General features: G+C 35.6%; 1 protein-coding gene across 4 annotated transcripts in view; it reads right to left on the reverse strand.

Moving 5' to 3' along the window:
* Positions 1-26,189, reverse strand: part of LOC122629579 (multidrug resistance protein homolog 49-like) — a 57,804-nt gene that overhangs the window by 25,204 nt on the left and 6,411 nt on the right. For 2 of the 4 annotated variants that reach the window (XM_043813142.1, XM_043813144.1), the window contains exons 2-5: positions 21,282-21,391; positions 19,807-20,308; positions 18,473-18,920; positions 18,184-18,371 (exon numbers count right to left, since the gene is read on the reverse strand). The gene's annotated coding sequence lies outside the window, so the exon portion shown is untranslated. Of the gene's footprint in view, positions 1-1,285; positions 3,978-18,183; positions 18,372-18,472; positions 18,921-19,806; positions 20,309-21,281; positions 21,392-26,189 lie in introns of those variants that run through there. The other 2 variants (XM_043813145.1, XM_043813143.1) reach the window with 1 other exon arrangement.

Consider the following 26,189-nt stretch of genomic DNA (forward strand, 5'->3'; position numbering starts at 1 on the left):
AATTTAGCAACATCATGCAACATTATCTCCGACTGTTCCGAGTATCGGGATGCTTCGTTGATAAATACGGTAAACACGAAATAATGCAAGACGCGTATCGTTCCTTTCAACATTCATTTTTCGCATTTTATATTTTCCTTTCTTACAGTTCGATTACTTCTATGCAAATTAAATTTCACGATTAATTAAAAGAAGAACGCACTATAGAAAGTAGCACGGACTTTTCGATTTATTTATTTTTTTTTTCTTTTTATTTCTACATGAATCATCAAGATAGATAGACATTGTATTCGAAAGAAACAGATTGAAGAAAAAAGAAAATTGTTCTGATTCGAAATTACAAGCAATATCAACGGGAAGGAATCGCCGATTTTCTATCGTAAGATCTAGAAAGAATAATTGTCATTTTTTTGACGTTCTGTCACGATAGTGAAATTCAAATTTTTTGTTATTATTATTTTTCATCTTCCGCCACATTCTCAAGATATGCACAGATAGATACATCGAGTTCTCGTTATTGCCTCTTCGTCCTCGTGGAATCATATTAATTCGAAAAGCCTTCTTCTTCGCGTGTCCGCAGATCGACAGATTAATAGGAAACATGCACGCGAGACCTGTCAAAGACGAGAGAGAATCGGGTCGATACTTTAAGGCGAACTCGCGTGTCTCTAGCAATCCTAAAGCCTTCCTCTGTAGATGATAGAAATCCTGTCCAATATCAATTGATACGAGCCGTCGATCAAAGGAACCCGGATATCGAATCGCCGATATTCGAATATATACGTGCGAAGGGAAACGAATCCCAAAATAAAGTTATATTATTTTTTACTATAATATTCCATTTCGAACAGAGAGATGAATTTAATCCCTTACGAATGTAAATTAAAAAACACCGATGATATCCTTATGCGTCTGATATACGTGAAAGTATACGTAATAAAATTAATTTTTGATACTAATAGTAAAAATAGTAATAGTAGTAATAATAATAATAATAATAACAACAACAATCGTATCGAACGAATCCAAGAATATCTCTTAAATGCGAACGTTTCGCAATAATCTGGCTAGAAGCAGCACGGAATTTTGTTGGCGAATTCGGTGCAATTCTATCCGTCTCTATCTGCTTTTATCCGGTAGGCAAAAGCATAATTACTATTTGTAATAGTGGTGGTGATAGTAGCAAAAGGAATAGTGGTAGTAGTAGCAGCAGTAGTAGTGGTAGTAATAGTTGATGACGATGAAGATACGTGATGATGATCCATATATCCAGGGTAAGACGTACCTTGGCTCGGCTATTGCTTCCAATCGATGTCCCAAATATATTTAATCTGATCGATGCTGAGTTTCGGTACGGAGTCAAGCCCCTTCATAAGTGTCCCTCGCGACGTCAAACAGATGTCACTCTCGCACCCTTTCGCGACACGATATATCTCTTTATTTTAACGATCTCTCCCGATCACTTTGATTATTTGAAAATTTCTCTCGGTATTGATTTTGACGTAAATAAGTTACGTAAAATATCGGAAAAAGATGTACACCGATCTCAATGATCGAAAGTTTTTAAATCGGTCTTGTCTCGTACGAATGGCGAAACGTATTAAAGATAAAGAAAGAAAAAGATATAGATATAAATAAGAGGAGAAATCTTGTGGATGAAAAACGGCGGTCGTGTACCAAGGTAATCGCGTTCTCACGATAGTCACCAATTACTGAAGGCACCTGTTCAAAGACGCTATCTTTTATACCGTGGTTGCGACAAGATAAGATGCCTAGTAGTCCGAGGCGTGATCGTATACAAGCGTCCAGTTTCCTCGTTTCCAATACGCGATGCGCGTCACACGAAGGGTTTTCCGAATAATCGTCGTATACTTCCTCAACGACGTTACTCGATCTTTTACGCTCCTGGCACGAAGCCGTCGATTTCAAAGAAATAACTTATTTGATTAAGGACTATATCGATCGTTTCGAAGAATCATACACCTACGGATTTCAACGTCAACGATCGTCTATATAATATTAATGAACGGTCGTTGCTCGTTGCTAAACGCTAAGAATTTTAATGAGAATTTTTAAATTGAATTTAGAGGGGAAAAGAAAAAGAAGTGAAAAAGAAAATATTACAAAAGCAGATATACAAGGTGCTCGGTATAAGGTATAAATAATAATCGAAGAAAATGATCGATGGTCTTATCACTTATTTTCTTTCATCAAAAGAAATGATCAAAAATTTTAGATAAGCATAGAAGAAGAAATGTAAAAAACGATTTGATCGATTCTAAAACAATACCTAACTAACGAACTGCTCTAAGTTCTTTCATTTCGGAACTCTCGTTTCTTCTCCTCCTGATCGAATCAAACTCTCGATTATGTAAGAATTACGATCAGTCGGAGTATGCTAGGAAGTTTCGCGGTTCTGACTTTCTATCGATAGCAAGTAAAAGCAAAAGGAAAATAGTGCGTTTTCTGAGAATTTTTTTAACTATTTTCTTTTCCTTTGTCCGTCTTCTTTTCTTTTTCTTCTTTTTATTTGTTTGTCATTCTTCCCTTCTCTTCTTCTTTTCTCGTACAATAAGTTTCCGAAAATGTGAAACCGAAGAAAATCGACGAAATGGGTACGTTGAATATCGAGAAGGTTTTTATTCGTTACGAAATTACCTATGCCTTTACGTGATATACGTCGATCTTAAAACGATAAATCATGGACACGACAACGACAAAGAAGAGTGAAGGTAATATAAAATGGTTATAAATAATTCGACGTGAATTAAGACGAACATACGTATATACATATGACAATCCGATAATAAATGGCTCCTCTATCGATATAGCAATGGCACCAGCAGCAGCAGCAGCAGCAGCCCCAACAACACAACACAGTATTCCTATAGTTTCCTCCATCAATTTGAATTCTATCGCGCTCAATTTCGATGCCTGACACGTACCTGCGGCTTTTCGTGCCAGAACAAAGGAGGAAAATGTCGCGTCCGCAAAACCGCGCGACACATCTCGTCGACGATGAAAGACGCCTTCGAACGCGATCGATTCGAAATTTCCATTTTCATTTCGGTCCCTCCGCTAAACTGTATTTATGCATCGACACCGACCGTCGAAGAATCCCATGAATATTCCTCTCCCCAAAAATCACGAGCTTACTGCTCCGTTTTTATCCTTTTTTTGTTTTGCTCCGTTTTATTTGATTCCTTTTTTCTTTCTCTTTTTTTCTTTTCTTTTGCAAAAAAGAAAAATAGAAGAAATAAGGGAGAGAACGAGAGAAATTTCGAGAAGGTTCATCAACGAAGAAAGAATGCATTTTTTAGATTAAATAATGATCGGTACGAAAATGGATCGAGACACGGTCGAATTAATGATTTATCGATTTCGAATGAGATCCTATGAACGTTCGTCGGTTTTCTTTTTTGTTTTATTTTTTGTTTTCTTTTTCGAAGAATAATGCGAGAGTTACGATGACTGCGGTATTTCCGAAGTAATAAACGAGGATAAGTCAAGAAGTAGAAAAGGAGAAAGAGTCTCGAGTAGTCTTAAAGGTGATAGCTCTCCTAGTGTATAACCGCGTTCGGTCGAAAAAGCGGTCAACTCCGAGCTATATGATCGTGCAACCCAAATGGGATATTAATATCTTCCTTCTTCCAAGATATTTCCTTCCTGGTACGGAACGCATTAGTGCTAAACGATATTTTCCAAAATACTTGCAAATTCATCTTGATAAAAACTAAATCTGTCACCAAAATCTCTAACAGCTCGTACGTTGAAAAACCGCATGACGCTTTAAAGCAATGATGCCAACTATTTTTGTGCTTTTACATTTTTGTATTTTTTCCAAAAAATATCTACCTGCATATCTTTCATATTTGAAGCTAACCGATCATTTTAACAACTATCAATAGATATTTAATCAACTATTACTATAGCATCTCTTGCATTATAATTAACATGCTCGATGAAATGTATCAGTTTACTTTTTATTTAAATCCTATCCGTTTCATTACGAATACTTAAGTATTCTTCTGACTATTCACTGGCTCGAAATCATTGTGTGGATAGCGATCTGATAAACATCACTGCTTTAAAGAATCACTGCATAAGGAACACCATAAAGAAAACAGGAAGAGAAAAAAAAGAGAGAGAGTGAAAAAGAAAGAAAGAAGAAAAGAATATAAACAAAATATATGGACAAATGGATGAAAAGATATAACAAGAGAGAGAGAAAGAGAGAGAAAGAGAGAGACGAAAGACTTGCATCGAGCATGACGCGTGCGCATGAGCGTACGAGTGTGAAAGAGCACGCCGATGTCGTTCGCCGTGCAGGTGGTACACGCTATTGACCTTGAACGCAAATTCGTCTCTCCTCGACCTCGAGAGAAGTGGAATTTCGTGTCGACCTTGAAAGCCCTTTCGCTAGACGCGAAGTCACCAACGAAGACGAGGAAATAGAACGCGATCGGCCTATATCCGAATGAAATCCAATGAATAATCTTTTGATCTCTCTGTCTGAGTAAAGGATTCGAACGAATTTTCCGCGTACCGTGGTGCTTTGGCGGCGCTCGAACGACTGACGCCGTCGCGACGGCTCGACGACGTCCAGACTCTTACGCAACGGCGTCTTCTTCCCCCCTTTTTCACCCTTCGGACTTGCTACTTCTGATATAAGCATCGAGAAAGAGAAAGAGAGAGAGAGAGACAGAGAGACAAGTTATACGTAGGTCCAAGTTCGCACGAGGACGAGTAACATCAAGAAGACGGACATCGTTGTAAAAGTAGTAGCAGTAGTAATAGTAGTAGTCTTCGCCGTCGTCGTCAGCGACGTCGAAGAAAGACGATGAACGTCGTCACGAAAACATCGACGTCGATGAGAAAGAAAACGTCCGGGTTAACCAGTGAAAGCCGGTATAAACTGGACACGTCGATTTGGGCGTCGCGACGCCAACTACTAACTGCTGTTATATCGGGTGAACGTTTAACGCTCTATGACGCCTACGTCCGTCCTATCGTTTTTGTGTCTGTCTGTATGTATGTATGTACATCTGTCTGTCTATCTGTCTGTCTGTCTCTACTTCGAGATGACGAATCTCAAAAGTTCCTGTTACTCTTCCCGATCGATGTCGTTGCGCTGTATCCTCCTCTCTTCTTCTCTTCCTACACAAACCGTATGTGTGTCGCAAGAATCTAGTAAAGCCACGCGCGAGGGTCAAGATTTTCTGACGCTTTTCAAGATGAAATTGTCAGTGACGTTGTGTATAACGTGTCTATTTCTTTAAGAGTGTATACGTGCACGTGCGCGTGCGCATGATCGCGCGCTCGCGCGTATAGTTAGCTCTGCGTGCACGTCTCTGCGAAAGAGAAGAAAATATCGCGTTCGACGACTATTAATAATTTTTCTACGCAAACACCGCGACTCTGGTAGCACGAATTTAACTGATAACCGTCTCGGTCCTCGATTCGTAAATTCCACAGCGCAGGCTTGGCACGAGATGAATGTAGGTTGCTGGAACGCGAAATGCAGAGAGATGGACTACTTGCTTTCTACCTGTATCTATATATCTCTCTCTCTCTATCTCTCTCTATCTCTATCTCTCTTCCTCTCTGCTCGATCAAATGAATGGACTATCCCACCGATGGATGGATCGTGGTCGTCGAGAATCGATTGGACCAACTAGGCTTTTCAAACCTACGATCGTTTTGCCAAACGATTTGGAAAAATGATGAAAAAAGCGTCTACTTTTTCAAAGTGTTAATCGTCAATCGACTTTGAGATTCCATTTTGTGAACGAAAGACATTACGAAGATCAATTTTAAGAATTGGTCTCGGAGATAGTATATGCGAGACTAAAAATGAAGACGCACGACGAAATAACAGTGAAATCGATTATTCCTGGTGCATGTGTATGTGTGTGGCTGTATGTATTATATATATATATATACATAAAATACAAATTGTGAGCGACCTTAGTTGCTGCAGTCCCTGCTGATTGCCGCGAGAGAGCCGTGCCGAATATAAGCGATACAGATCAACCGACACGGTGACCCAATTCTCTCGGAACAAATATTTGACGATTTTTCTTATCTTCCTAAAAAATTCTATAGTTATCTCGATTACACAGAAACACACACACGCACGCATAGGATGAGATCATAATTAAAACAAGTATATTTCTGTTAGAATTAAAACATCTATGGATCAATGCCAAATTTGGAGAACGAGAAAGGAATTAATTAAAAGCCTATCGTATCTTATACGAGATTGGATCCAGTATAGATTACTCTATGTATATATACGTTGTATATACGTGCATGTATATACATATACACATATATACACCTATTTTCTATTGTTGCACGCCTTCTGCATTTGGCTTCGATCGTGAAACAAGCTTCCCAAGTACAGCGACCCTAATATAGATTCGTCCGTTAAAAATAGACAGTCGATCTTCTTCGCCGACGTAGAGAGTTCGCTGGTGAATTCATTTCGGACGAACTTTTTTTTCCCCTCTTTTCTCCCCCTTATCTTCCTCTCCTCTCCCTCACCACCACCATCATCCATTCGTCGCGTCTCTTCCTTGCTCTTACTCCTCTTTGACTGTACTCTTCTTCTCTCGAGATATCTCTCGTCTACGGTCTAGACGATTAATTAATTGCGATAACGCGATTAAAGAAGTTGCCCAGCCTCCTTCCTCAGGACTGGCTCTTAAGATTTTCAACGTCGATATACAGTGCAGTAATACCTATCTACCCATCTTACCTACCATCCACCCATCTCTACCTATCTACCTATCTACCTCATCTTTTTCCTTCATAATTGAACGATCGAAAAGCGCTAGGAATTTTTCTCTTAAGATAAAAAATGAAAACTGTCGAACGAAGTACGAGCTCCTATCTCGAAATATAATATATAATCCGAGATGAAAAGAGTCTCGAAACTATTTCCGCTTTCGTGAACTATCGAGGAGTAGAGAGAAGAAAGAAAAAGAAAAATCTCTTCTTGTACAACTTTGAAAAAAAAAAAACTCCAAAAGTCATTACTCCGTTTCGTTGTCATTCTAATTGCTTTACCAGAAATCAATGAAACCAAAATTGTAAAGGGAGACATGCAAAAAGATAGAGAGAGAAATAGAGAAGATAGAGAGAGAGAGAGAAATAGAATAGCATCCTTAAAGCGAAACCAATGTCCAACAGGACAGACCATTCCCGTTCTCTCTCTCTCTCTCTCTCTCTCTCTCTCTCTCTCTCTCTCTCTCTCGTACTAGTTTAGGGGACTAAACAACAATTGTTTCCTATTAACAATTATGAAAGCACTTTGACCAACCTTTGAGCCGCTTTGAAGTATCACCAATGTAGGAGAAACCGTACCACAACTTGTTTTAAGTATAATCCACTCGATGGCCGAACAACAGAGTTTCCAGGAGTCTCAAAAAGTCGTCAAAACTAACCATCCCATAATAGTCTCTTTCAATTTTCGATCAACAAAATTTGAGATGAAACGATTTATATAAAAAAGAATATCAATATTCTACTATGTTTATTAAAAAGCTTGTAATCGACGAGCAATGATATTATTCATTAATCGTAAGTACTTTGTATTCCCTCTCACACGTTCAAAAAGGTCTTAATTATAAAACACATGCAGATGCTATGCAATAAAGAGACAAAGAAAGAAAAGGGGGGATGGAGAGAGTAAGAATCGGATCGATAACACTTCCGTTATTATAACATGTTCTCTTCGTGTCAAAGAGAAACTTGCTGTTATATCCAAGTACTCGTTTTCTTTCCATCTACGAGAGAAAGAGAGAAAGAGAGACAGAGACAGAGAGAGCGAGGCTCTGATAAAAATCTAATTATTATATGACTCGTGTGAAGTTGTAGAAAAATGATTTATTAAGACAGAGGGAGAGAGAGAGAGAAGAACGATAGGAAAAAGAACTAACTCTTTATTGCGATAATGAAAAATGAGAAATATCTAGTAAGTAACTCCCGTTATTTTTTATCGGCTTTAAAGAAGGCAAAAAGAAAAAGAGAGAGAACAAGATGATACTCGGAAAGCGTGAAATTTTCACGGAAAGTCTCCGATAAACTCGTATAACGATCGTTATCTTTTATCGGAGGAACACAATGAAAAAAAAAAAAAGAAAAATTTTTTCCTCGACAAAGAATGAGAGAGAAAGTGAGATAGACGGAGGGGGAGAGAGAGAGAGAGAGAAAGAGAGAGATCGATATTATTCGATGAGAAAAGTATAAAAAAAAAAAATGGAACGGACGATTACACTTTTTTCCTCTTTATTGCAATCCAGCAATTTTCTACAAATTCTTTTCAAGACCCTTGTTCGATATTATGCTCATCTATCAAGAAATAACTTCATCTTGTGCCCTTGATTTGCCTTGTAATACAATTTAACATAACAAAAATCGAAATAGTCGGCGATAAACGTCGAGCATAACCAACGATCGTAACTTTTCTACAGTGTGGAGGAAAAGAGTTCACTGAACTCGAAATAAATCATTTCTCTCGCGCTGGATGCACTTTAGTACGAAGGATGCGCACTGCCTTTGACGATAAAGCGCGAAGGACGACAAAGAGGACGAGGAGGACATTAGCGAAAAGTTGCGAGACAGAAAGAGAGAGAGAGAGAAAGAGAGATAGGGAGAGATAGTTGGAGAACTATATGTATATATGTATGTATATGGGTATATATATGTGTATATATATATATATATATGTACATGCGTAAGTACATACAGCGTGCTCGAAACTTTTGAAATTTCCATCAACGCTGACGAGCCCTGTGATCACGTCTTCGTACTTGTTTACCATTTGATTTTACTATATAAAAAGAAAAAGAAAGATAGAAAAAGAAAAAGAAAAAGATAGATGAAGAGGACGAATGTCTGTATTTAGAACAAGCTTTAATCCGTCCCATTCAATCTCTACGTCGAATGAAAAGATACAAAAAAAGAAAAAAAAATAAAGTAAAAAATGTATAAAAAAGGAAGAAAATATAGTAAATGATTTGAAATTCGCAAAAACGAAACAAACTTTAATTAAAAATTGAACATAGTGCGTTAATTATTTTAACTCCGTAACCAACCATTATTTGGTTTATTCAACTTTCGATATATATATATATATATATACATATGTATGTATGTACTGGATCGAGTCCAGTCTTTCTCTCTCTCTTTTTCTCTTACTCGCGAGATCGAGCGAAAACCATTAAGCAATTTCACCGAAGGACTCTCGCGAGTTGTAAAAAATTTTTTCCCCTTCTTCACCCCCGGTTAAGGCGATAACACCGAGAACGAGCCATTAAACAATTTCGTAGGGTATGTGAGCGCGTCGAAGAGAGATAAGGTGGCCCTTCTTTTCTTTTTTCTTTCTTTCTTTCTTTTTTCTTTTTTACTCTCTTTTTTTTTTTCTTCTCAACTCGACCCTTTTGATGATCCGAGGGATTTTATAAGACGATACTAGACGAGAATGGAGACTAAAGGAAGACGTGTGTCCGCTTCCTTTATCTCTCTGTCTTTCTCTTTTTTTATCTATCTATCTATCTATGTATCTATCTATCTATCTATCTACCTATCTATCTATCTTTCTCTCTTTCTCTCAGCTCGTTTTACAAGATACTTTAAAAGTTTCCAACTTTTCATCAAGGCTGATGCTCCATAACCACACCTCGGTGAACATCAATTTTGTCGTCGAACGAGCGAAGGAAAGTACGTTTTGCCTCGATAACAAAGAGCTAGGAACGATAAGAAGTACGTTGGAGAATAAGAAAGAGAAAAAGAGAGAAAGAGAGAGAGAGAGAGAGAGAGAGAGAGAGAGATTTTAATAGGAAAAAAAAGAAAATAGTAAGATAGCCGAAAAAGGTGGCTCATTTTCGCAAGAAAGTACGTTTAATGTAATCGCGATGCAACGTTTCCTACATATTCTTTCTTCTAATGTTTTCTCTATTTCTTTCTCTCTCTCACGCACACACACATTTTCCCATAAGAATTCCTGATTCAACTTCTCCTTCCAGTTTCCTCGCTTCGTAAACACTGTTTCTTTAATACGCCGAGTCTTTCGTACTTGGGAAAATCAAAAATAAATTTCGATTAGAATCGTGTAAGAGTAAGAAAGACAATGGCCTATGTCCTGTGAACGAGTACGAGAAAAACAGAATACAATTGTGAGACCTTGTTATCTTTTTAGAAATGCATCGTTATCTGAATAACTCGAAGGAAGTATTCAAGGATAATGAAGAAAACGAAAAGTCTCGAAAATTACGAAATAAAATAAAACGCATGAATTCTTATGGCTAAACTTTCAGTCCGACTTGTGTATCTGTGTCTGTATGTTTGTTTCTGTGTAATTTTAAAAGAAAAGTAATTTACTTAACGATCGAAGCAAGAGATTAGATCGGTCGATAATAAACGAATGATTCTAATATCTTGATAGTCCGACTTACGAGATCTCCGTCATCGACATAAATTACACGATTCTGCCGTTAAGAAAACGATGATCAATGAACCAATATTACGACCGGATTCGCTAATTCGCCAAGAATTATCGGTCAGATCGCTCAATAAGACAGCGCCAGCGAGCAGAGTTAATCGTACATGCTTCAATGTCGAACGGCTTAAGTTCCTGTGATCGTACGGTCACGGTACGCTGTTTCCCACTGATTAATGATCCTTTCGATGATCTATGCTCTCGAATGTTCATGAAAACATATGCTTCAGAGAAGAAATTCAACGAAGAAGAAATCCATAATTACTTCAATTCAATTTACTTATTAATACTTTTTCGATAATAAAACAAGATTATTTCTTGATCTCTGAGAATTATTTCGAAAGATGAATTGTACGAACTGCAAGTAAGAAAAGAAAGAAAAAGAAAAGACAAAAAACGAAAATAAAAAACAGGGAGACAGAGAAACAGAGATAGAGTCAAAAGGAACACAAAATTTCCGACGTTGAAGCAAAAAACGAATTTAAGCCGGTACTTAAATATTGGTCAAAAGAATCAAGCATTCGAGGGACGAAGAAATGGAGAAAAGAATGTTTAACGATTACGAAGGAACGTGAGTTTCGTTCGACGAAATCGCATCTTATTTCGAAAGAGTTTACCAATCGTATCGGGCGTAAGGAAAAATGTTGACACGCATTTAGACGAAGTAGCAATGCCTTTAAGACATCTGACTCGAAGTAAAAAAATAAAAAAAAGAAAGAAAGGAAGAAAGAAGAAAGAGAGACGAAAAAGAGAAGAAGAAAGAAGACGAAGAAAGAGAGAGAAAGAGAGAGAGAGCGACGTAATGTTTCAAAAAAGGCAACGTTCGATAACGAGACGTGTGTAGAATGAAAGCATATTGCCATGCAATGAATGAACGAATTGAAAAAGAAAAGGAGAAACGATCCGAAGTAAAATTAAAATAGAATTCATCAAATTCTTTGTGCATTGTTCATAAACAAGCATTTGATTATTCTACTATATAGCCACTGCCATTCGTCGAATAGCCGATGCACGCACGAACCACCTCGATAATCCAATTCTCCGTGATATTTTTAAAAGCAAATTGAATTAGAATTCTCTTCCTCTTTCTTTCTCTCTCTCTCTCTCTCTCTCTCTCTCTCTCTCTCTCTTTCTTTCTTTCTTTCTTTCTTTCTATCTTTCTGTCTTTTTTTTATTTTCTCTTTCAATTTATCTCTTTTTGTTTTTCGTATTTCAACGAATATTTCCATTAAAAGCCAAAAATAAAAGCGGAAATTTTCTTATTATTTAAAAGTTCGACCAAATGAGTTTTCCGTAAAAAAAAATATATATATATATATAAATATATAATAGAAATTGAAAACTTTCGTACGTTAAAATATTTTCCTATTATTCATAATTTAATTCGACGAAAAATTTATGGCAAATATTTCTAAAGAATTTATTCGAAAATTGTTATATCGGTAATGAAATTTCTTTCAGTTTTTTCTTCTCTTCGCGAGCATTGGTCTCCCTCTTTTTCCTTCACTGCATATTCTTTCTCTTTCTTTCATTCTCTCTCTTTCTCTTCACCGGTGGTAACACACGACGCGCATAAATTGCGACGCGAGCGTTGATGCAATTCATAATGCGAAAGAGAGAAAGGGGAAAGTACCGAGAGTTTCTCTCTTCCAGGATGAAAAGCAGCAAACAAAAAAAATCGTCGACCCTCAGGCTGCTGGTTGGATGTTGGAAAAAGTGCGATGAGGAACATCCGAGCGAAGAGTGAAAATTTTTCACGTTTGAACACCTCTCTCTCTCTCTCTCTCTCTTTTTCTCTGTTAGAAAACCGAGCTTCCAAAAAGTGCAATTACTACAGCAGAGATCGTAGGACACATAATCGTAATCGTATTTAATTTAATATTCTCTTTAATAATCTCAAACCACATACATAAGTATCACAGTACCAGACAATAAAGAGAATTAAATTTACATATTAATATATTAAAATTCAGATCAGACTAGGTTGTCGAAAAATGAAATAAAATAATTTCACATTTAACAAAAGAGATCTCTGTCGTCAGCTTCTCACTCGGTCTAATTTTGAAGTGCTCAAAGATAAAATTAAAAAAGAAAATAGAATTTAAAAAAAAAAGAAAATATTACGAGAAAAATCACGTTTACTTTCCGACGATAAACGCACGAATCTAAGTTCTCCTTGAATGCTTAAACGTGAATCTATTATTGAAATAATCGTCACCGTTATTACATAAGGAACGAAGAATCGTGAACAATTTTCACGTCAGAAAGTTTAAAGGTTTCATTAGAGTTCGATCTTCGCTAAGATAGATCTTGATCGATCGATCACGATCGAATGGTTTCCTCGTTCACTACGCAAAACGTCTCCATCTATCGGGATCGATTTGAACTTTCAGAAAAGACCTCACGGATAAGCGTTTATCATCCACTTATACCATCAGCACACAGTCAAGATATGCATACTTGTGAATGACGTGCGCGCGATTAGATCATCACGTTTAAGAGAACATTTTACGCATACTATTTGCGTAAGAAACCTCGCCTCTCTTTCCATACAAATACGAACTAAAAGCGTTAATGAAGAACAGACTTCCACCGCTTTGGAACGAACTCGATCGCTTTTATAGGGAACGATATATCAAAAATTTATTTTTTATGTTTTTAATAATACAAAGAAAGAGGGAGGGAGAGAGAGAGAGAGAGAAAATAATCAAATCAAAATTAATCATTCCATGACGTTAATCCGATATATCAAGACGAGTTTACAAAAAATATAAAAATTCTAAGTAGGTAAAATATATATATTTTATATATATATATATATATATATATATATATATATACATATATAAAACTTCGTAGATTTTCGCAAGTGTACGAACGAAAGCAACTCTCGACGATACTCGTTCGAGGACGAAAATAGAAGTTGAAAGCTCGATAAACCGTCCGAAGCTCGAGCGATCCAGCAGCGAATGTGAACACAAAGTTGGTATACTTGAAATAGTCGTCCGTTCTTTCTTCGTCACTCTGTTTCGTTTGAAATCGAACAAATCGGAAGATAGGAGAAAGTTGATCGAAGTAAAGAAAAAAAAGAAGAAGGACAAAAAGAGGGAGAATGAATAAGTGAAAAAGAAAAGAAGAGGGATCGATGGAGAAGGGGACTGAAATAAAATTTTGGAAATCAGGTCATCGGAAGTTTCTCCTTATTCTTTCATACTTTCGACGTTAACATAGAAAAAAAAATCACGGCGAATGATGAAATAACACGGTAATCGATCGTGAACGCAGAAATCGTTGAAATAAAATTATGACACTCTCCGACGATATTTATGTATCATGCGCGATCGATTGACACCGTTTAACCACGAACCGATCCTCGATCTTCGATTCCGTACAAAGAATCTTGTCGTATTCGATTGACATTAGTTAAAAGAAACTAATCGCATGTCCGCATAAACAGAAATAACGAGGGAAAAAAAAAGAAACAGAAAAAGAGTGCACCGACCTATCGATCGATCTTATCGATCTATAACTTAATCGAACCGATTCAAAACGGGTGTCAGCTTACAATTAATTGCATTCTCATTTTATCTTCCGATTGCACGAAACTTGCAAATTCGTTCGTCCATATAAAAAAAAAAGAAAAACTAATGTTTATAAATCTTTATATAATATATCATACTTTTAATCTTTATACAATATATCATATTTTTAATATCGCTTTCATTTCTATCCGTTTTCTATTACTTTGATAGTGAAAGTAAACATAATTTCTTTTTTTTAACGAACAAGACAAATATGCTTTTTATGCATGACAATTTAATCTATCGTTGCTTGTAAACGGAATATTAATAACGATAAATTATTCATCGAAGAAACGATGGACTGCCTTTTATGCAAATTCTACTTCCCACTTCTCTATCTTTATTTCTCTCTCTCTTTCCCTTCCTCTCCCTCTTCCTATCTCTATCCATAACCCCTTCTATAACGCAAACGGCTAACAAGGATATAATAGAAAATGTAAGATTCTACGTTAAGTGGTAGAATGAAAAAGAAAAGTATATAGGGATGTAAAGTTATGATTAAAAAAAGAGGAAAAGAAAAAAAAACACGATGTGGAACAAGAGGGAATAAGATAATTACAAAAGCGATAATAAAGTACGCTTACTCATTCATAGTTTTAATAACCTGCACTATTTCGATTATATTTCAACGAGATACTATTGAATAGTAAAGGGGAACTCTGAAATAACGATAACCTACTTTAATATACATAATAATCACGGTCTAAAGCTTTTTAAGCTTGCACGCTTTTATCAATTATATGGCATTTATTCGCAACTGTTAACGTGACTTATCTATCATCGAGAAAATTTATTGATCGATCGATAATGTTCAAGAAATACAGTGGCAATGAAACTTTAACAACTCGAAAGATATATTTCCTTCTCTCTATCTTTTATCTACATTACAGTTCTATTATCATCTCATGCATATTTCCTACGATCATGTAAATATCCAGCTTTGTCTATTAATTCCCTTTCAACGTGTAATCATTGAGTTTACTTCTATTAAAAATAAATTGACTGATGTGGCCATCTTATACGCCTACAGCAATATCACATAGTCTCGTCTAGTCTCGTCTAGCCTTACTTTATCCTGTATATTTTTCTTTATATCCTTTTCTCCTCCAACATTTTTCCTATATATCGAATTTTTAAGGCAAATTATCGACATCGCTTAAATATTTATATGTTTCTATCGTGCTATCGAAATATCCGACCTATACTAGCTTACAGTTACTATCAAGTATTAAAGGAATTCATCGATGAACGTGTCATACTTATACTCACGCAAATAATTATTTGGTTCAATCTAGCATACCTCTAATACGTCCGATTCTCTCGCTGTTATATATTATATATCTATATAGACATATAGATAGACACATGATTCCATACATATATTTATATATATATATATATATATATATATATGTGTGTGTGTGTATAGCGTTGGACTGTGAATAATTTACGTTCGGCAGTTGGACTTCCGGCTAACGAAATTGATCGTTAATAACGTAGAGGTAAATACTTCATTACGATCGTCGCACTATATCCCCGCGAAATAGGCATTTACGTTGGAACACGGATAGAGCGTAGAAATAATTATTATTCCAAATTTCTCGACAAGCTCGCTTCGGATTCCTCGTTAAAATAATATAAATTTATCGTTTACTTCGACCGAACGATCGATTGATCCATCGATCCATTGATCGATCGATCGATCGATCGACTATCTCTATATTATTCTGCTCTCATTATCATAGCCCAATTTAGCCGATCCTTTCATCTTTAATTTCATCGTTTAGAGTCCGCTTCATCTATTCTTCGTATTAGTTTCGTCGAAACGATTTGCTCTAACAACTCGAAAGCTTATGCTAATGATTCATCCTTGTATGAACAAACGAGAATTCATTTAATGAAAAACAAGAGGGCAAACTCTAGATGCCAGGATAAAGAGACGCTTAAAACGAGAGAAAGAGATAAAGATAGAGAAAAAGAGAAAGAGAGAGAGAGAGGGAGGGAGGTAGTTTAATGCACGTGTGTTTTCCACGTGCCTCTATTATAACACTTAGGAAAATAGCTACGACCGAACGAGTTGGTTCGACGATGTCCATTTACATTCCGGATTGTTCTTGTTGCATATTTCACGCTTTATCGTCGTGTTGTCAATAAAGAAAAACATAAAATCTTATAATAAAATACAAGATTAATACGAAAATGAAGAAATACAACATAATAAAGTATAATAAAATAAAATGGAAATAATTATTAATGATTATTATACGTCGCACAATTGTGCCACACGTAGATGTGTATTAAAATATAAAATAAACTAAAATAAAATAAAGAAGATGTGTATCGATAATATCGATTATTTCATATAAACTCGTTTACCTTTCTCTCTCCCTCTTTCTTTCATTTTTGTTTTCTTCGGAACGAGTGGAACGAAAAAGAAATGACGCTTTCGTAGGAAGCTATATAAATTCCTTCTCGGCGATAAATCCGCACGATGCGGGTGCGTTATTTCCTCCGCCTCGAGATTAGTCTCTTTCTCTGTGTACAAAGGAAAGAAGAGAACGTGATCCTATACAACCTCATGGCGTTATCGTTTTGAAAAAATATAAAAAAAAAAAAAAAAAAAGGGAAACTCTAACCTTTCCCGAATAACCAACACGACGGTCACCGGATACTGCGTTTTTCTTTTTCCCATATCCTTTGTAATGAAACGATACGATTATGGGGATTATACTGTGTACATAGGTACATATATACATATATACATACATGGATAAATACATACGCGAGTGTTGAAAATATCTTCGATAATATTTCGTGATTTTAAAGCAAAAACCAACGTCTCTTCCTTGTTTATATCAAATTGAGTACGATTAAAATTTATCGGGAGAAATAAACGTACGTTAATCAAGAAGAAGGAAAAGAAGGAGAAGAAGAAAAAGAATTTCCAATGGATAAATTGAGAAATAAATTTCACTCGTGATTAATACTCGAGGATCAATTCTTTCTTCAATTAAGACAACAAGTTGACCAAGGGAAAAAAAAAAGCAGCAGAGAATGCCACGACATACATTTTAAAAGCATTCTTTTGTAGTCGTTACGAAATTTAAAGAAAGAAAAAAGAAAAAGAAAAAGAGAACATTTGATTTACGAAAGATTTGAAAAAAAATAAAGTGCATGAATTTAAAAAAAAAAAAAAATTAGATATATATGATCGAACCCATTATATGAATGTATGCGAATAAATTGATCAAACTGGATCGACGCGTTAATCTCGAAAAGTGTTTCTCAAAAATTGTTTCTCCGGAAAAAGCGATCGAATCCATCAATGTCTCTAGGAATCGTGATACTGCGTTCTAAGAAAGTATTAGAATGCCTTAGTACGTGTGTACATAGATAAACTTATGCATATGCTTATAGGTCAGTTCATTCTTTAGACAACCACACGTGTTATATATTCGATCGCATGTTTTTATACATGCAGTCTATTAGAACGATTACGTTAATCTAAAAATTTCTATTCCTAAGCTTTCTCTTCCTGATATAAATAATCTTTAAAAAGGAAAAAGTAAAATTCGTATTGAAAAAAAGAGAAAGATAAAAAAGAAGAAAGAAAAAGGAGGAAGAAGAAAAAAGAAAAGAAAAAAAGAGAGAAAAAATGTCTCTTTTAATATTACGACCGGTGTAATTTGTATTTACGTGCCATGCGGTATACACCAAAATGAGTGGAAAGTTCCGCTTGTTTGACAGGACGGTCAAGCAAAATTGTTCTCTCTCGATGCTCCGATCGTATCGAAGGTCGACGTCGTAGACAGAAAAAGTCTCTTCGTAGGGAGAGTTATGGTCGATCGATGTCAATGATCGATGGTTGCATCGTAACAGGCCAGTACCTTGTCGTTTTACAATACGTATCGTCTAAATATTAAGGGAAATGAAAAAGCTTCGGTTCTAACGTGACGCATAGGTACATACCAAGGTATAAAAAAAAAACAAACAAAATGGATTAGCTCCAAGTTGATTACGTTAAAAAAAAGGAAAAAGGAAAAGATAGGGAAAAGAAAGAGAAGGAATAATAGAAGCGTATGTTCTTGTCGTACTCACCATTATGAAGAAAGCTCTGCCTGTCTGGCACATAGGTCGAGAAAAGTGAAAATTGTCGAGCGTAACAAGCTCGAATGACACCACCATACACGTGCGTGTGTATGCTGCTTATATTCGTGCGTATATATTTTCGTTATTGTAGTTGTTGTTGTTGTTGTTGTTGTTGTACGTAACAATCGATCCTGTGCCTGTCATATGCTTTTGAAGTATTCTCAGCTTTTCTCCATATATATATATATATATATCGTTCTGTTCTCATTCGTTATATAAATCTTATACGTTTATCTACCTTTCGCATTTCCCACCTTCCTTTTTTACTCTTTTTTCTTTCTACCTTCTGCCTTTTTTCCCTTTCTCTCTCTCTCTATGTCTGTCTATCTGTTTGTTTGTCTGTCTGTCTATTCGTCTATCTATCTATCTATCTATCTATCTATCTACCTACCTATTTATTTATTTACCTATCTATTTATCTCTCAAAAGGTAGGAGTAAGAACGAATAATGTATATCGATAAAAAAATATCACTCGATTACTTTGGCTTATCCGTCGTCATCGTCGTACATCATCACCCTTGTGTTTAAATAATCACAAGAAAATATTTTTCTAATAGCAAAAAAAAAGAAAAAAAAGAAAAAAAAACATGAAATAATATAAAAATGGAGCGAGAGAGAAAAAGAAAGAAAGAAAAAGACAGAGAAAAGAAAAAAAAGGAATCCGTCAGGACGGACTGCTGAAAATCTGAAAAAGAGAGAAGAAAATAAAAAAAAAAGAAAGGAAAAAAAGTGTGTCATTCTTTCGGATACGACGAAAAAGATTTTAGTGAAAAATTCAAATCGATCTTCTCGTACATATACATGTGTTCCTACGCTTGTAGGCTCGGCGAACGGAAAACTTCACGAAAATTTTTCCAACAACGTGGACGAATCTGTTTCATGAACGAGCAACGGACGAACGTTCGTACGAGGAAACGCACGGTCGATATAAACGTTCCATCACGGACGAGAGAGACCGATAATAAATTTTCCACTACAACGCCGTCGTTCGTTCGTTGGTTCGTTCGTTGGTTCGTTCGTTCGTTCGTTCGTTCGCTCTCGAATGTTTGCCGGGGAATACGCGATCGCTCGCTCGCTCGCTCGACGACTTTCACTACGATTTGCAATTACGCCTTGCGGAAACGAGGACACGCGCGTGTAATGCTCGCCAGCGGAGCCGTCCCACCGTTCGTTGCACGCTTGTTTCCATCGATAAATCGAAAATATTTCCTCTTTTATATTCTTTTTCTCTTTTCTCTTTCTCTCTTTCTCTTTTTCCCACTCCCTTTTTGTTCATTTCAAACATTCGGAGATATTTTCACGATCGACGTTTTCTTTCTTCCCTTAAAGATGAACTTTTATTAACAAAATACATGTAATATCAATTATATTAAAAAGATATTTAATAACGATAAACTCGATGTGATTATAAAAATCGTCAATAATAATTAACTCGGAATACTTTGTTGAACACTCACGTGGTCGATCTTCTAATCATCAACGTTACAAAACGAACGAACGAACGAACGTACGAAGGAAAGAAGGAACGAACGAACGATGACCGTGTAAATGTTATTAAAAATCGTTCTTACCTTTTTAATAAGAAAGAAAATAAAGATAAAAAGAAATCTATTTCGTAAAGAAGCAAGGGCAAAAGGGCGAGTAAATTATGCCACAGTATAACGAATCACAGACGCATCAACCCAGACGCATTTATATATCGTCCTTCCTTCTTCTCTGGATATGTCGCCTTGCTTTTCTCTAATCTCGCTTTTCTCTTTTCCTTCCCTTTTCCTTTTCTCTTTTTCCTATCTCGATTTGATTCTCTTCTTTTTAGCACCTCACAAGAGCACCCTATACATCCGTAACGTGACACTTCTTCAACTAGAATAGACCTTCGGATCCGCCACATTCAGGAACATCACCTAAAAAACCTTTCCTTCTTTCGATTCGAAAATACTTGATTTTCTTCGTTTGATATTTATTTCACTAATATCGAAGGGCCTATAAATGTTCCCGTATATTGATCATCTTGTTGTTTGTGTTCCCGATAAACCTCCTCTGCTTCACCATATGACCACCTGCCGATCTAACCTGTTACAAAAGATAACGGTATTACTACTTACTTATTTTTATTATCACATTGAAGCTTATCACTAAGGCCTTCACGATAAGTGCCATCGTTTATTTCTTTTTTTTTCCTTCAATTTTGCAACATCTAGAAGTACGTAACTTGGACAAAGTATAGAGACTTCGAGAAGTTCATATTTTGCAAACTTATTACGAAAGAAATTTCGGAAAACTTTCTAGAAAGAAACTAAAAGAAAAAAAGATAAAGAAAACGAAGAAACAAATAAAATTCCGATGGTTAATTGCGTTTGCTAATCGCATATTCGTTGCAATTCAAAACCATTCGTTGAGTAGATAAACGCGTAGCTATTTATAAATAAATTAATAATGTCATCTATGTTAGTAACGCCTGAATCATACGTATAACTAGAAAGAGTATCGGAAGCTTTTCGAATTCGTTTATAATAGTAGCGGCGAGTGTCGCGATCGAGTTAAATCAATCGAGTCGAAGAAATTAAGTTCAATAAAAGTCGAGACCCTCATCGAGCTGGCGAGGAACTCGTAAGTTTCTTGTTGGTAAAGGAGCCACGATCTTTTGCCAGTGAAGTCTTACGCGTTAATTGAAAGATGACACAAAGTGTTCTGAAGGAAATTTTTAGATAACTGCGTAATCGTTAGAGAAGTTAAAATGTATTTAAAAAAAAAAGAAAAAAAAATAGAACGGATAAAAAAGAATCTCTTGCCTTGGGATTTTCGTACCGAATAACAAATATAAATTTCCTCTCGATAATATTATAAAATAAATTCTTTCCACGTGACATCGTACGATGACGTCTATTTTCTTTCTTCGTTATTCAAAAAGAAGAAAAAAACAGAGAGAAAAAAGTAAATTCGAAAAACTGGCGAGGTGGCAACGTTCCAAAAAATTTCGACAAACGTCGATATAAGCGAACGATAAGTATTACATGTACATATATATATAATAGATTATACTCACACTCATCGGGTACAAGCTGTATTTTTGCTCTGACAGCCTGGAAACTTCCTCGGACGCCTGGCCCCTAGCCGACGACCGTGACAGCCATTAACCGGACTCGAAGGATAAACCTAAACGAGACAAAAAATATCGTGGCATTAATAAAACAAGTTGTCGAGTTCGCGCCGATTACGAAATAAATTATTCCACGTATGTACATATACATATGTGAACTACGTTCGATTTGTTAGAACAAATTCATCCAACGGGTATCGATTTTAAAATCAACAAGAAGAAGAAGAAGAAAGAAAAAGAAGGCATAAAATCAAAAGAAGAATTCCGGTAAGGTCATCCTTTCGACGAAGAGAAGAGAAGAGAAGAGAAAAAATTTCTCTTTTGCGAGTCCACGGAGACAGAGAGAGCTAATGTATCGTTACTTTTAACAAGATAGAAAGAGAAAGAGAGAGAAAGAGTGAGAGAGAATATTCCTTCTACCGGGTGTCTCGCCGCACATTTGCATCTCAATCGTGCTACGCGCTAACGTCTCCCTTGGCAACCGCTATGAATTTTATTCCACTCTCATATTTCTGGCCCCATTGTGCCGCACGCTCGTGCTCTTTGCTATCAATCATCTCGACTGCCTGCTACCCGCCATCACCTTCGCTACCTTCTTCTTCTTCTTCTTCTTCTTTTCCTCCTCCTTCTCTTCATCCTCATCCTCATCCTCATCCTCCTTCTTCTTCTCCTCCTCATCCTCTTTTTCTTCTTCCAAGGTTATATTCTAAAACTTTCTTCGATACGAGGAAGAAGGAAGGTTCGTACGGACGAAGAAAGCGACGAAGCATTCTTCCACTCTCGAATTTTCAAGCAAGCTAGATTCTCGATGTTGCCGCGGGTCTTCGTAAAAGACGCTCGAAGAAAGAAAGAGAGAGAGAGAGAGAGAGAGAGAGAGGGAGAAAAATAGAAAGAGAAAACACGTCTAGACATCGAAAATCTTTCACACCGAAAGCTTTCCTTCCACGCGTTTTCCTACTTTTCTTCTTCTTCTTCTTCTTCTTTTTCTTCTTCTTTTTCCTCTTTTTCTTCTTCTATTTCTTCTTCTTCTTCTTCTTATACTTCTACTTCTATTCCTTCGCTACGAACTCATCCGTGGAAATCCAGACCGATAGTTTGTGACAGCTGTCGAGTTGGTTGTCGAAGAAACACGACGAGAATGACGAACAGTCTCATTCGACTACTTATTTATTTTTTCTTATCGAATTTCTCAATAACGATCAACTTTTTTCAAAGCTTAATAACAATAATAATAATAATTTTTATTCAGTTTTACATAATAATCGTTTTATTACTCCATACAGTGTTTCTTAGTTTTTAAATGAAATCAACTTATCGCTCTATCAAGATTATATCTCACACACAGTCATGTTCTACTAAATAGATAATTATAATTTTACAATTAACGCTCACATGAAATGCAATTGATGATAATGATTATTATTACTATTATTATTACTATTATTATTATTAATATTATCATTATCATTACTATTATACTCTACAACTATTTTTAAAAAATCGTTTTCATCCTTCACGTTTCGATGATTCCATTGTAGAGAATTAAATCATACAATATTACCTGGAATAATGTTTCATATTATTATTTCAATACTATTCCACATCCTCAAATATTTTATAACATTGTTCCGAAATAGACTTGAATGTTCTGATGGTCCATTGAACGAGACAAACGAATCGCAAGGGATTAATTTAACAAATTGATTTCACGAAATAATACGGACTTGCTGATAGTCCATTGAATGAGACAGACGGATCGTAAAGGATTAATTTCGTAAATTGATTTCACGACGACAACCAACTGTAATTTAGTTTCCGTCGTTATTCTTCTCCTTTTTCTTTTTCTTTTTCTTTTTCCTCTTCCCTTCTTCTTCTTCTTTCGTATTTTTTTCTTGTTTTGGAGTTATCCAGCCAAACATAAACATATCCTATTGCATTCCTTTCTATTTTATCTTATCCCATATTATTCTGTTTTATTCTTTTTCTGTCGTCTATCAAAAGGCAGAAAAATTTGAAAGACGTTTCTCCGAGTAAAGTACCTCGTCTCGACATCGACGATATTTCGAACGAAAATATACGTTCCTCGTTCCTCCCTCCAACCTCCCTCCTTTCCTCTCTTTGCCTCTCTTTCTCTCTCTTTCGACGAACTCGACAACTTCAAGTTTCTTCTCTAAGAAAAACGAAGAAGGATAATTTTCGTTTTCGCAAGGAGATCGTCGATCACTCGCTATAAACGTCGCCGAGTTGTCCTTTTTCGCAGGACGATACGCTGCCCTCCTTAGAAGGTTCCAGTTAACGCAAGTACGTCGACCTCGAGACGCGACTCGATCGATTGTATATCACACGGAGACGTCCTGCTGGTATTAAGTTTCTCTCACAACAGCTACAAACGCTATTGAAAAATATTTACATATTTCCTTCCGCGAACTGTGTATAATAAACGATACGTTGAATAGAAACGATACAGAACAATTTATAATAACAAGGAAGGAATGACAATACTTTGTTACTTTCTTAAATAATAACAATTTAGAATAATATATATATATATATATATATATATATATATATATATATATAAGTAACTTAATAAGATTTTTAATAAAGTCGACATAGATTCATTAACAAGAAGAGAAGAAGAAAAGAAAAAGAATTATTGATCATCTCAAATCTTTATTATATAAGATTAACAAAAAAAAAATATTGTTGCAAATATTACTGTGTAACAGGAAATATCTATATTATCTGTCTTATATTTTATTTCAAGAATCGATTGAAAACATACCCAAGAGATTTATTCGTGTTATTTCTTCGGAGATGATTAGAAAGGCTATAAAAGTAAAGGTACCTCTCACACCGAAACGAAAAAAGTTAAATTATTCGGAACGATGCCGATTTAAAAATCGATTCTAAGTCTTCGTAATAGAAACGAAGAATGAAAGAGAGAGAAAGAAAAATACGGAAGGCACTTGGAAGAGGCACGATTCGCGTGAAAGCAACGGTTCGACTGGCTCGAGCCGTCCGTTACCCTCAGAGCTAGTCGATTCTCATCGCTCGTTTTCTGGTTGCTACTCACCTACCTATGTAACTACTCCTACGTATGTAAGAATGTATACAAGGTGTCCCAAAAGATTTAACCAATATTTCAGAAATATATCAAGGAAATCCCATAGAACAACATTTTAATAACAACCAATTACCGTATGCGATCAACTAACGATATGCTTTTGAAGTTGATCGTTTATGATATTGATGCTACTTATCCTTTGATAGATCCAAATACGATAAAAAATTGCATCAAAATAATCTAACCCGATTAATTTATTTTTTATCATTTAATTCAACTGTTAACAGGATTTGTACATTTGTAAAAAATATCATTTTTATCCATGCATGCTAATTAATGGATGCTCTCCTCTATATGGTATATTACAAAAAATAAATACATAAATAAACGACGTTCCATGGGAAAACCTCGATACGTTCCTGAAATATGGATTAAACCTTTTGGAACACCCTCTATACGTGAAGAGAATGCGAAGGAGAAATTACAGAGAGTCTTACCTAGAACGCTCTCGACAACAAACTGCAGAACAGGAAAAATATGTATTATACCTGCGCGATTAAGAGTCGCACGAAATTCCTAGTAGGATCGATAAACCACGAATAAACGAGCCAGAGATTACGAAAGTTGAATCAAAGTCGTACATTCTTTCTTTTAATGATATCATATTTTTTTTTTAATGATATACATCAATGGAACGTGACGATCATGATATAAGATAAATTTCATTTTTCACTTAGCTTAGATTTCCCTTTATCGCAATAATTATCGCGATCGAAATAGTTTCTCTTTTTTTTATTCTATATAATAAGTACATATACACGTTTCTCTCTCTCTCTCTCTCTCTCTCTCTCTCTCTCTCTCTCTCTCTCTCTGCCTATTTTTCCAAATAAAATATATATAAAAGTTAACATCTTAAATAGAATAAATATACATCGTTTATGCGCGATATAAGTATAACTCAGCGAATCTTTATCGCTTTTTCGGAATACAAATGACGTTTGATAAGTCGTAAACACTCAGAATACCTTACAAGTATATACTCACACATATTTCTACGTTCATACTACTTAAGAGCGTATAAGTGAGTTAGTGCTTATACATACAATCGCAAAGGCTCGTAACACACAGGCTCATACTTAAAATGCGGAATAATTCGTTTATATATCGCGTGCAACGGCCGCTTGTTTCATCGGTACCATCCGCGATGATATTGGCGTATCCATCGCGTAACCTTCGGATTAAAATTTCCATTCCATACTCGAGTACATAGAATACGCTATCTCACGACTCTATAATAAATTTTTAACCCGTTGATTGAAACAGATGATGACTCAACATATTGTTAGTTAGACGCTTCCATTAAAAATATTTTACGATTTTGTTCTGTTTTCCTGACGTTCGCAAAAAAATAATGCAATTATCAGTTGTATTAACAATAAGGTTTAACACGAGAAACTTTTTTTTACAGAATATAAATTTTACGAAATAAATATGTTTATAATAACAAGAGAGAAAAAAAAGGATCTATTATGATAAGAATTAAAACGTTATAATAATTATCTCGTAATTAGTGAACATGATTTTACAAAATGCAATTATCCGGTTATCGATCTAAATTCTCACTAAAGGCACGTCATTTCGCGTTTGACACGCGATTACGCTGAATTTCGTAACGCATATATATTTTCTCGAAACTGTTATAAAGCCTAACGCTAAGCGTGTAGGTTAAAACAAAATCGATAACGTTCTTAAAAAGTTTGTGTTGTATGCGTCACCGGATCGATAAT

This window comes from Vespula pensylvanica, chromosome 5, assembly GCF_014466175.1.
Source record: "Vespula pensylvanica isolate Volc-1 chromosome 5, ASM1446617v1, whole genome shotgun sequence".
NCBI lineage: Eukaryota > Metazoa > Arthropoda > Insecta > Hymenoptera > Vespidae > Vespula > Vespula pensylvanica.